We start from the raw sequence: 13,581 nt of genomic DNA, 5'->3' as shown, positions 1-13,581 counted from the left end.
ATTTTTTTAATAATAATCTTATTTTAATTATGTCTTATAAGATTTTTAATTATGTCTCATATGTTATTTGATTATAATATTTTTAATTATAATTTAAAAAATATAATATTATATATACATTTTTTAATTATAAAATACATACTATACATATTTTTTATAAAGGGTACACCATAATCTTTCATCAACCCAACCATCAAGTCCAATTAAGGACTAATTATTGTGTGCAAATAACACATGCATTGGAGAATGAAGATTAATGAAATCGGAACGTTGAGAAGGACTAATCAATGAATTTGTTTTCATTAAGAGGCAATTTGAAAAACTAGTTAAAAGTTAGTTTTTAATTTTTAACTCATTTTGGATCATATTATCTCTTATATTTTTTTTACACAAAAGGATAAAAAAGTCAAAAAAGTAAAAAAATAAGTTTTTAATTAACTTCCCAAATCACTCCTAAATATATGTTAAAATTTGTTAAATTTTAATTAATAATTAGTTTTATGTATAAAAAATATAAAGTATTAATTATAAAATATTATATATAAATACAAAAATTACTAAAATAATCAAATAATAAATACATCTAATTAAATGCACAAGTTAAAAATAAAAAGTTATTGAAACCAGTGTCAATTAACATAATTATAAATACAACTTAACAAGTGGTCCTATGGTACTCGTTAGCATTAGCCATCAAGGAGATAGTAGGCTGGGACAAGGGTTAATCTCACCACGTTAAAAGGCTTTGTTTAGCTTGATTTTTAAAATATGTCAATTTTTTTTTATAAAAAATAAGGATAAATTACATTATACTTTGATTTGTGTAAAATATAGATTGTCCCTATAATTGTGAAAATTATATTTTGTCCCTTAAAATTTATAATCATGTAACAAATAGCTCAATTTATTAATCAATCATTAAGTTAATTAAATATTTTTAATAATGTTAACAATATATTTTATTAACAATTCTAGTAATTTTAACAAACTAGGTCTAGCCTAGTTAGCCACCATACCTTCTTTAGGGCTTAGTTCAAAGAAGGTCATAAGTTCAATTCCTCTTAGGAGGTTGAATTAAAGCACTTAAGTGCTTTGCGAAGGGTAAGAAGATTTTCTCTCATAAGTGCTAATCTAATAACTAATAACTAACATTTGCCACCAAAAAAAAAAAAAAAAACAGTTCTAGTAATTTCATTCTTATATAAGAGGATAGTTAGAAATTTTATTTTTTCTGTCATCTATGCTAAATGATAAATTGTGACAAATGAGTATTTGTAATTTTCAAAATTTCATATACAACCTGTATTTTAAACAAATCTTAAGAGTGCGTTTGAAATTTATTATAAAAATAATAATAATTTGACAAAAATAAATAATAATAATAATAACATTTTTTGAATTTGTAAAAAAATTTCATCCAAAAAAGATAGATTTATATAAAAATGCTTAGTTTTTTTTTTAAATGTTTTTTTAAGCAAATTATTTCTTTGCCGCAATTGTCCATATTCGGCTGACATTACATATTACTAGTAGGTGGCACACACGATACGTATGCAATTCAGATAAGTAAAAATAAAAGTAAATGTTGGACCATTTTAATATCTTATATTGATTTATTGATTTATCTTTTTCATAAATGGGGTTTCATTACTTTGATAACCTCTTGGTCATGAATGGAGGTTAAATAGAATTCATGAACTTACTTAATGGTCATTATTTTGGTGTAACCATTTTCTTTTATTTAATGGTCATTATTTTTTGGTGTAACTGTAAGGTCCTAGTGACCTATAAATAGTCCATCTCATCAACTATTTTCTATCTATATACATCAACTATTTTATATACAAGAGAGATTACTACCAAAGAAGGGTGTTTTTATTGGTAGAGCTTTGGGTTCACCATCTTGTGCAGAGTTGGCCTGAACCATACGACAAGTGGTCGGACTGTTGTATCCTAGAGGGAACAAGTCATAGTTTTGTGGCTGCTGCATCGGTATTGGGGTTTTTCCTACTGCAGTGGGCTTGATCTCCTTAAAGAAAACGAGATATCCGTGCCTTAGCCTGATCTATTTGTATCTCATTTTCTTTGCATCATTTATCAATAAAATATAATTTTTTTTGGTATTTTCACCAACAGTAAATAATAAAGAAATTAATATTATAATATGTAAATTGCTTAGTAGAACTTGCTAAAATACAAAGAGGTGGATTCTCTTTGATCCATAATCTAGACTAGAGAGGGTGATTTGGGCTCGTGGGGCTCATTATGAGTTTCGTTTCGATAATTTAAGCTGGTCATTTCGTCAAACACTTCATGTATTTCATCTAAAAAAATTGGGTCGATTGAATAATTGTAACCAAATCAATTTATTGTATTTATCTCTCTCTCTCTCTCTCTCTCTCTCTCTCTCACACACACACACACACACAAAAAAATTATATTTTTAAAAGTAAAATCATTTATTTTTTTGTGATAAACATGATAAATTAAATAAGTTACGATTATCAAATAGATTTAAATTTTTGTATGAATGAAATACATGAACACTTCGATAAAATAAATAGTTCAGATCATTAAAATAGAACCCGTGATGAGCTCATAGATCCAAATGTTGGTATTTTTTTCATAATAATACTAGAAAAATATATAAAATTAAATTAAATAGAAATGACAAACCAATTATTTTTATTATTATTAAAGAATGAAATATACAACAAACTATAGAACTAAAAAAACACAACGATGAACTAGATTACATCATAGAACATACTACAATATGGATTCAAATGGACATATAAAATAATATACAAGAAATTTTTTAAATTTAAAATTTTGAAGAACAAAAGATAACGGATATAAACCGAAACTTGTGTGATACTACAGTTTCCTTAAAACAGATTCACCACCTCCTGATGAGTGCTGGAGGTATGCCAACGTCTATATCCCAGAATACAACGGTCGAAACCAGCTCATGTATAAACACCTTCTAAATAGCTTCGGCGAACTTGACAATGACAACACTTACTCTCTCTAACAAGAACCAAAGAAAGAACTAGCAAAAGAAAGATAGAAAAATTTTCTTTGGTATAAAAATCATCTCCAACTTTATCTAAAGAAAATCAAAAAATTTTAATTTCAAAAATATTTCTATATCATATGTGCGGGGAGCAAATATTCAGGCAAGCCCGCACTCCTTTCTTCCAAGCTCCTGTCTGTTCGATCGACCTACGAGTACAACGGCGGTGAGCTACCCGGCGGTGTGTGGCCGGGAAAACCCGTCCGACGATCAAGTTAGACACACACACAGGGATAGAGAGAGAGAGAGAGAGAGAAGAGAGTGTTTAGTGTTTTTCTCACCAAATTGTCATCTGTCAGGCATGGGGGGCGCAGACTCGCTTATATACCTTCTGCGCCCCAAATCTACTCCCATTAGTCTCTCGACACGTGGTGTTGCTATCCCATCTGTTAGCACAAATCTAGTAACCACCACCTAACCAAACTGTTAGGATACCTCGGCGGAGCTCGACAGACCGGCGGAACCTCCTCGGTTTCTCCTAACCGCGCTGCGCGGCATACCTTAATGAACCATTCACCGAGCTCCTGTACAACCAAACTCAGCTGCATTCCGGCAAGCCAAGCTCGAGGTAGGTCGAGCCGGTTAGCCGTCGATCTTCCTGCCGAGCTAACGCACGAACCGTAGAACCCGTGGAGACAGGCAGACATCTCGGTCGAACTCCCAGTAGACCGGCTTCCGCACCAACAAGCCAAGTAGCTCGGTCCCACATGCCCTGTGCCTTAACCAAGCAAAACCCTTCCGGACAGGCCCAAGCTACCACGGCCCAATTGTACTCGGCCCACAATTTGCCCGGCCATTACCACGGCCCAATTCAGCTCATAAATCTCTCTCTCAACTACCTCTTAATTCCGTCCGCACAAGCGTGACTGGGATTACATGATCTGATTGGGGTAGACTCTTCCTCGGCCTTTAGTTTGCAAGACATCAACCGCGCTATTCCTCTCGCTCGGTTTCTTGGCTTGCTTGGCAAAAGCCTCAACTTGCCTTTCTGGAGGGCAAAATCAGCTCGGCGAGGAACTCCAAAGAAGGCGAGCAAGGTCCGCTCCGCGACTTCCTTCTTGGCGAGCAAGGTCAGCTCAGCAAGGAACTACAAAGAAGGCGAGCAAGGTCCGCACCGCGACTTCCTTCTTGGTGAGCAATATCAGCACGGCAAAGAACTCTAAAGAAGGCGAGCAAGGTCCGCTCCGCAACTTCCTTCTTGCCGAGAAACATCAGCTTGACAAGGAACTCCAAAGAAGGCGAGCAAGGTCCGCTCTGCAACTTCCTTCTTGGCGAGCAATATCAACTCGGCAAGGAACTCCAAAGAAGGCGAGCAAGGTCCGCTCCGCGGCTTCCTTCTTGGCGAGCAACATCAGCTCGGCAAGGAACTCCAAAGAAAGCGAGCAAGGTCCGCTTCGCGACTTCCTTCTTGGCGAGCAAGATCAGCTCAGCAAGGAACTCTAAGGAAGGCGAGCAAGGTCCGCTCCACGACTTCCTTCTTGGCAGCTCGGTAAGGAACTCCAAAGAAGGCGAGCAAGATCCGCTCTGCGGCTTCCTTCTTGGTGAGCAACATCAGCTCAGCAAGAAATTCCAAAGAAGGCGAGCGAGGTCCACTCCGCGACTTTCTTCTTGGCGAGCAATATCAGCTCGGCAAGGAAATCCAAAAAAGGTGAGCAAGGTCCGCTCCGCGACTTCCTTCTTGGCGAGCAAGATCAACTCAGCAAGGAACTCCAAGGAAGGCGAGCAAGGTCCGCTCCACGACTTCCTTCTTGGCAGCTCGGTAAGGAACTCCAAAGAAGGCGAGCAAGGTCCGCTCCGTGACTTCCTTTTTGGCGAGCAACATCAGCTCGGCAAGGAACTCCAAGGAAGGCGAGCAAGGTCCACTCCGCGACTTTCTTCTTGGTGAGCAATATCAGCTCGGCAAGGAAATCCAAAAAAGGCAAGCAAGGTCCGCTCCGCGACTTCCTTCTTGGTGAGCAAGATCAGCTCAGCAAGGAACTCCAAGGAAGGCGAGCAAGGTCCGCTCCGCGACTTCCTTTTTGACGAGCAAGATCAGCTCGGCAAGGAACTCCAAAGAAGGCGAGCAAGGTCCATTTCATGACTTCCTTCTTGGCGAGCAAGATCAGCTCGGCAAGGAACTCCAAGGAAGGCGAGCAAGGTCCGCTCGGCGACTTCCTTCTTGGCAAGCAAGATCAGCGCGGCAAGGAACTCCAAAGAAGGCAAGCAAGGTCCGCTCCGCGACTTCCTTCTTGGCGAGCAAGATCAGCTCGGCAAGGAACTCCAAAGAAGGCGAGCAAGGTCCGCTCCGCAACTTCCTTCTTAGCGAGCAAGATCAGCTTGGCAAGGAACTCCAAGGAAGGCGAGCAAGGTCCGCTCCGCAACTTCCTTCTTGGCGAGCAAGATCAGCTCGGCAAGGAACTCCAAGGAAGGCGAGCAAGGTCCGCTCCGCGACTTCCTTCTTGGTGAGCAACATCAGCTCGGCAAGGAACTCCAAGGTCGGTGAGCAAGGTCCGCTCCGCGACTTCCTTCTTGGCGAGCAAGATTAGCTCGGCAAGGTACTCCAAAGAAGGCGAGCAAGGTCCGCTCCACGACTTCCTTCTTGGCGAGCAAGATCAGCTCGGCAAGGAACTCTAAAGAAGGCGAGCAAGGTCCGCTCCGCGACTTCCTTCTTGGCAAGCAAGATTAGCTCGGCAAGGAACTCTAAAGAAGGCGAGCAAGGTCTGCTCCGCGACTTCCTTCTTGGTGAGCAACATCAGCTCGGCAAGGAACTACAAAGAAGGCGAGCAAGGTCTGCTCCGCGACTTCCTTCTTGGCGAGCAACATCAGCTCGGCAAGGAACTCCAAGGTCGGCGAGCAAGGTCCGCTCGGCGACTTCCTTCTTGGCAAGCAAGATTAGCTCGGCAAGGTACTCCAAAGAAGGCGAGCAAGGTCCGCTCCGCGACATCCTTCTTGGCGAGCAACATCAGCTCGGCAAGGAACTCCAAAGAAGGCGAGCAAGGTCCGCTCCGCGACTTCCTTCTTGGTGAGCAAGATCAGCTCGGCAAGGAACTCCAAAGAAGGCGAGCAAGGTCCTGTAGACGCGCCCGCGTGGGCCTCATGCTACAGTTCGGACTCGATTTGTGTCACGGTTCTTAATCTGAACCAAAGAGTCCAAATCTGGCAAATCGTTTTGAGAAACAGATTTTTGAAAAAGTAGTGCCAAACATGGACTGCTTTTCCAGATACAGAGTCGCCACCTAAATATTTTTTAAAATGAGGAAGTTTAGGAAACCCTGACTCGGTGCCGAAGGCCACATGTCCGTCATCACCAGAGTTGTCTCGGCTCGGGAGCTTGGGTACAATCGGGGAAGGTTAGCTATGAGCACCCCCTTTCGCCCGGTTCAAAGACCGGCCTCTACTAACCATGATATCCGATTTTGAAAACTTTATGTGTTCTTATTCCGGTTATTAGCCTAGAATTACTGTGTTATGCGCACAGCAAACAAGTATAGACTAGATTGCCTAATTTGGAAGGAAACATTGCATATCCGTTTGTTTTGAAAATGCTTTGGAATTTGCTACTCGCAAGTAGGCTAAAACACGGATTTTCAATGAGTTTTTCCAACTCAAACAATCCAACCTTCACCCACAGGCATTTCAAACAGTTTATCATATAAGCATTTAGCCGCATGGCAAGCATACTGTCATGGCAACACTCACACGCATGCGGGATGCTAAAGCATAAATACTTACATCGTACTCCGTGCTAAAACAGTAAACTAGCTAGCAAACATGCATGTCCTAGTTTAAAAATGGCTAATGCATCACATGCAAAAATGCAATCTAGGCAGGCTCGGCTAACCCTAAACATGGCATGTGAAATGCGATCAACTATCACATAGTCAATTTTTGAATTGAAGTACAAGTGCAGTTAGCGTGATGTACCGAGCCTAATGCATGTAATACAAATGGATGCACACATGCATAGCATAAGGTATGCTAAATTAAACGTGCCCTAATCTACCATCGTAAGCAGGTAAATAAAAGGGAAGAAAGACGTGAGGTTGGAAGACATACACACACTCACGCGCACTTATTACAGATTTGCCCTCACTCGGAGGGACCAAATAAATATTACAAATTAATTAACTACGCAAGCTAATTAAATATTACAAATTAATTAATTTAATTAACAAATTAAATTAAGCTAAGAAAACAGATAAACCGCCTCGGGAAACGCGCCGCCATGCATAGGCTGCCTCTGTTTTCCTTCCTTCACTCCTCTGGAGGCCGTCAAAACCTCAGGACTGCGTCCCTGGACATTGGAGAGTGCCACCGGCTGAGTGGAATTACCACCGGCAGTGGTGTGTGGCCATCGGCACAAAATGAAGCTGTCGGCAGGGTAATTGTTGCCGGTTGGCACCTTACACTGCCGATCGGCAGAGTGTTCCTGCAGAATCTGCAAATGACAGCAACAGAGGGCAAGGCAAAGCATGGCAACACAATTCAAGGCATATATGCACCAACCATGTCCCTTATCATGATAACGACTCGAAGGGGCATGTGCCTCGATTCTCGGACCACCAATCACGCATTTCCATGCATGATGGCCCAAAGAATCAAGTGTGCAACTTCAATTTCAAATGCATGCAAACCAAATCAAACCAAAGTCCTAATCCCTATCACCAAATCAAGGGGCAAGGAATGCATGCAAAATGCAATGCAACCTAAGCATACAAGCTAAGGATGCAACATGGCATGGTAACAAGCTTATGCAAGCATACAAGCATACATGTGGCAATGCAAATGGATGCAAAGATGGACTTATGCATGAATTAGGCGGCTCTAAATAGGCCTAAAACAGTAGCCAAAAAGCTATAATGAGGGACCAAACACATGCACACATGCACCTAATTGAAGGACCAACACTTAAGCACAAATTGAACAACCCTCAAACACATTTGAAAGGGGGATAGCATGGGCAATTAATATGCAACATGAGCTCTAAAAATGCATGTTAGGATGGTGCCAAACCAAGCAACAAAATCAAGCCAAACATGCAACAAATAGTCCAAGTGTTCAAAGCAAACCAATGGGGCATTGAACTACACTTAGCAAGACCAAACATGGCATGGACTAAATGACTAAAAACAGAGTTTTGGGACATTAATACAAGGCCTAAGGACCACTTAGATGGCATCTAAATGACTCAAAAACAAAGGCATGCACAAACACCAAAACATGGAGCATTGCTACACAAGCTTCCAAAGCATTAAAGAGGCATGCAAGGCGATCAAACAAGCATGGAAATGGGACTGAAATAACATGTGGGGGGACCCCAAATCACCAAATCGATGCAAAGATGTCATGCTACACATGCACATACTCAAGGCCAACAAGCCCAAATACAAAGGAGCTATATCAAGCATGCCAAAATCAACCCAAACAACCTAGGACAGACCTAGAACATGGCAAAACATGCACAAAATCTTCACAAGACTAAGCCTAAAACATGCTCCAACAAAGGCTAACAACCTAAGACATGTTAAGGCATAACAAGGCATTACAAGGCAACTATGCTAAACATGCATGGAGTACCAAAACCAATTTAAAATCATGTTATATTATGGATATATAAGCATGAGAAACAGCCTAAACATGCTCAACACACACTCAAGCATAATGCTCTCTCAAGAGGCCAAAACATGCCCTTTTCAAGGACAACAAGGAGAGGGGGTGGCCCTCTCCTTCTTGGGACTTCAAGGCATCACCTTCACCACTGAAATCCCTCAAGATTTCAGTGGTGAAGAGACCTCAACACCAAAATCCCGGAGTTAGCACAAAATGGCTCAAAATGAGGCCTTTTAGGGCCTAAGGGTGGTCAACCACCCTCAAACCACAAAACACTCTTAATAAACAATAAAGAGGGCCTAAAAACAGAACTTTTTTGTATTATACAATAAGCACAAAAACAGCTCTAAGATAGGTAGAAAATCAATGCAAAAATGGGGAAAAAGGAGACTAGGTTCTCACCCTTGAAGACCCCTTCACAAATGGTGCTCCAATGGCCTTCTTTAGCTTGAATCCAACACCAAAACTTCAAAATCAGTCCCTTAGAACCTCAGCTCCAAGAGGAAGGTGAAACACTATGTGTTTGTGTGCAATAGTATGGACTAAACACACTAAAACACACACAAGAGGGAAAAAGAGAGAGATAAGGTGTAACAAACCCTAACCCTAGATCTCAAACCCTAACAATGGCTGTCTAAGCTCTCAAAATATCTTAAAATGTCTAACCTCTCAAGCCAAGAGACCTCTCTCTCTCTATATGGCACTTCTTGTCTTGTAAAGCTTACAGGACAAGCTTCATAAGAGGGAGATCCCTCCATACACGTGTATGGAGGGGAGCAAAAGCAAGACAGCTGTCTTAAAATATCTGCAAAAGTAGATGCACAGTAATCGGCCGGTCAAAAATGCCATCTTGGCCAAAAAGAGTGCCGGCCGGCACTAAAAAGTGCTGACCGGCAACAAATAGTGCCGGCCGGCAATATTCATGCCGATAGCAGCAAAAACCAGCCGGTGGCCTCTAGCCACTGCCGGTGGTGGGTGGGGATGGTCCACAAGCCCTACCCTGCCCTTCCAAGGCAAAACACAAGTGTTTGGTGCAAAACCAGACACTAAACGGTCGAGTTCGGAGATCCTGAGGCAAGGCGCGCGAGCCGAGACCTCCGTGAACTCCAAACGAACACAAACATGGATGATCACCGAGTGTTCAAACGGTGACGTCCAAGTCTTGAGGACGGTCAAAAATGGGGTGTCTACAGTTGCCCCTCTTTGACAGAACTCGAAAGTCATAACAATGACGGGAGTGAATGTCAAAGCCCAAAGACGACCCATTTTTGACGAGGCCGAAGACTTAGACAAACATGCAAGACAATTAAGATATGCGCTCGAAGGCAGGGGCAAAATGCAAGACAATGCACGAAGCCGAACATAACTTATGATCATGCAAAGAAAGCTGTAATGAAGCATACATGCGACAGTTCTAAGCTAGCATACACCGAACTACACTACAATGCAGAAAGGATGTAAGAGAATTATGCAATTCTCAATACGTCTCACTCGGGAGATACAATACCTGTGCGGCTCGTCTGGTTGCACCAGCCTCAAATGAACCATACATACAATATCGTGCCTGAAAAGAAAACAAACTTAACAGGTACAATATCGTTAGTAACATGCATAACAATGCAAATGTGGATGCAAAACGAAATGCAATATATACAAAACAATGTATAAACAATGCAAATGAAGATGCAATGTAATTGAAATAATACAAACTACATGCAAAGCATTTGAATCATGATCCAATCATGAGCGGTTCGAAACCACACCTATGTCAAATAGATTGATGGAGATAACAAGTCTGTCTACCATAGAACGGTCAACTGAACTATGAGTATTGTAGACAGACACAAGAACAAGTATTGGGTGGAATCGACATAAGTGGGGAAACGACCCGCTGGAGAAAGCACTACGATCCTAATGCCGGATGCAAAAATTACACTACAATGTAATATATATGGATATGCTAGGAAGATGGCAATGGATATGGCACGCAGGCCAAACCAAATCTTGCCTAGGAAAGGTATGTACGCATACAGGCCATGTGTAACACAGAAAAGGTGCCGCAACCCTCAACCAACATATCAGCGTGGAATCGGCGCGATACACATGCAGAACTGTGCTTTAACATGAAAAGTAAGGGCACATATCGGACCAAGCTCAACCTGGAAAGGCGCAAGCCATAGGCGAAAGGCGATGCAATGAATGCATGCAATCTACAATGCAATATCTACAAATATGCAATGGAATGGATATGGATACAATGGATATGGCACGCAAGCCAAACCAAATCTTGCCTAGAAAAGGCATGTACACATACGAGTCATGTGTAACACAGAAAAGGTGCCGCAACCCTCAACCAACATATCAGCGTGGAATCGGCGCGATACACATGCAGAACTGTGTTTTAACATGAAAAGTAAGGGCACATACTGGACCAAGCTCAACCTGGAAAGGCGCAAGCCATAGGCGGAAGGCGATGCAGTGAATGCATGCAATCGGCGATGCAGTGAATGCATGCAATCTACAATGCAATATCTACAAATATGCAATGGAATGGATATGGATACAAAAATGCATGACAATGCAGTGCGATGCGACTACTCGGAAAAATGCAATGGATGCATGCAAGCTACAATGCAAATGCATGACAATGCACTATGATTGTTTTTTTTGTTTTGTGTGTTTTTTGAGATGCACATGATGCAAATGCGGCACGCGTGCCATACGGAATGTAAGATGATACAAATGAGACACGCACGCCTCATAAGATGCAAAAAAGATTTTGACAATTGGACTTATACGCTACGCGAAGCCGGTTTGTGTTCAAAACAATGCAATGTACTAATAAGTACAAGCGAGGTGCGCAAGATAGCGCGATAGAAATATAATGCACAAAACAGTGCGATGCGCAACACAGCGCGAATGATATACAATGCACAAAATAGTGCGATGATTTGAAATGCACAAAATAGTGCGACGATTTGAAATGCACAAAACAGTGCGATAGTTTGAAATGCACAAAACAGTGCGATAGTTTGAAATGCACAAAACAGTGCGATGATATGCGATATACATGGGGCAACTTTTGGACCTTGTAAAATTCAAAACGATACGAAAAGGATACACTTTGCATGGGTTGAAGTGCTACGCACGGAAGACACGACCCGAGGTCAAAACGGAGGCCGGTTGAGCGTCGGAAATGCACTTTCTTGCACCTTCTTGAGCTATGAAGACCAAAAACATCTCATATGGCCTTAACAAGGCTGTGGGAACATCACCGGCCGGGAGGGGAGGCCACCGGCTGTCCACCGGCTGAAAAATAACTCCATCGGCACAAAAAAGTGCCGGCCGGCACAAAACATTGTCGACCGGCAAACAGTTGCTGAATCGGGGCAGTTTCGACTTTTCACTTCGGGTGTTTTAAAATAGGGTTTCAAAACCCTATTCTTCACTTCTCCACCGCCGAAAACTCTAACCTTCTCTCTCTAGAGTGTTTTCTTCTTCCCGTTTCTCCGTTTCTTCGCGTTCTACGCCCGTTTCGTCGTCGGATTCGCGATTTCCTTCGCGTTTCGGACATTTTCAACCGATCACATTTTTGTTTCGGTGCCTCGTTTGGCATTCCCGCCTTTTCGGGGTTTGTTCCCCTTGCTTTCCTCTTCATTTCCGTACCTTTTCACATTCCGGCCTTTCCGGCCATTTCTGACCCTCTCGGGAGTTGACTTTTCGGTTGACTCTTCGCATTCCGGTCCGGTTTTCCTTCTTCCGGCCATTTTCTCATCATTTTCGATATGGCGGACGATATTTCACGTGGCGGGACTCCCCCGAACCACGAGATGGATCCTGGGGTCGAGCTCCTACCACCGAGCGAGCGCCCGTTCGACCCGGCGACCTACCGACCGGCGATCCATGTTCTGCCCCCCGACGGCCTGCGTGAGCCTACCTCTCACCTTTCATTCGGCACTTCTGAGGTAACTTTCTTTCTTCTGCTTCACTTTTCGCAATGTAGGATACAAAAACTATCACAGCTAGTTGTATTCTTTAACTGGTTGAATCTAATATGCTGTAGACTGTAGTTGACTGTAAACATACATACAACTGATATCTGCTTGAGACTGACACATGCACACACACTGCACTAGCCTCGAATCACTCAAACATACTGCACTCACTGTATTTCACGGCATACACACTGGCACCCAGTATTTGTCTGAATCTGTTAAATTTGCACACAATGCTATATCTGTTCTGAAACACCCAAACACGCTGACACATTACGCGTATTTCACTGTAAGCACACCGGCACCCGGTATTTGCCTGAATCTGACAAACTTGCACACATGCTTTATCTGTTTTTTTCAGAACTGCATTTTGAATGTTGTCTTGCAATTGTTATTTTCTGTTTACAAGAGGGTTCCCATACCATCCGCGGGTATGGGAATACTGGCGCTCGGGAGTGGTACGGTGAGCTCCCAGATGCAGTCCGGCGCATCGTGGACCGAGCGGGTTTCGGCGCCTTCTGCCGAGGACTCTCCAGGCTTTCCACATGCAGGCCTCTCCTTGCTGCTCTGGCGGAGAGATGGTGGGACACCACCGATTCTTTTCATTTTTCCACTGTAGGGGATATGACGATGACCCCTCATGATTTCTCGATGCTCACAGGCATCGGGGTGGGGGGTGATCCGATCCCTTTCGACATTGACATGGATGAGTGGACCGCCGCTCAGGTCCATCTACTGGGGGAGGCGCCATCCCTAGCTCGCCCAGGTTTCGTCCGATACTCCTGGTTCGAGGTCCAGTTTCGAGTCCAGCCCGTGTTGGAGGTGGAGGCGGAGATGACCCAGGAGGACGTGGAGAGGTATGCTCGCGGCTTCCTCATGTTCCTGTTTGGGACTACCATCTTCGCCGATCAGGCGAACACC

This window comes from Camellia sinensis, chromosome 14 (genome assembly GCF_055761805.1).
Source record: "Camellia sinensis isolate YWXY chromosome 14, ASM5576180v1, whole genome shotgun sequence".
NCBI classification, from domain to species: domain Eukaryota; kingdom Viridiplantae; phylum Streptophyta; class Magnoliopsida; order Ericales; family Theaceae; genus Camellia; species Camellia sinensis.
Note: the sequence above shows the minus strand (reverse complement) of the source record.